This window comes from Penaeus monodon, chromosome 15 (assembly GCF_015228065.2).
Source record: "Penaeus monodon isolate SGIC_2016 chromosome 15, NSTDA_Pmon_1, whole genome shotgun sequence".
NCBI classification, from domain to species: Eukaryota; Metazoa; Arthropoda; class Malacostraca; order Decapoda; family Penaeidae; genus Penaeus; species Penaeus monodon.
In genome coordinates, this window is record NC_051400.1 from 41,498,945 (window position 1) to 41,499,217 (window position 273).

Genomic DNA, 273 nt, shown 5'->3' on the forward strand with positions numbered 1-273 from the left:
CCAGGAGCGTGTACGTGTGCGTGTCTCTATATGAATAATCTCAAGTAAGCAATTGAAATCTTGGAGCCTAGTCTACACATTACGTGTCTCTGCACCACTGGACACATACCGTCAGTTCCTTGCACTTCTCCATTCCCTTCACGAGGTCCTCCTTCAGCTCCTCACTGATGTCAAGCTCTTTCACGCTATTAACGGCGTCGTAGTTAAGGTTGAAGTCGTCATCAATCTGCAAATCAACGAGTCATTTTAAGCCATATCACAAATAAGATTAGC

The 273-nt window shown here is 44.7% G+C and overlaps 1 pseudogene; it reads right to left on the minus strand.

Annotated features, from left to right (window-relative positions):
• LOC119582377 overlaps window positions 1-273 on the minus strand; it is a 3,418-nt pseudogene that overhangs the window by 563 nt on the left and 2,582 nt on the right.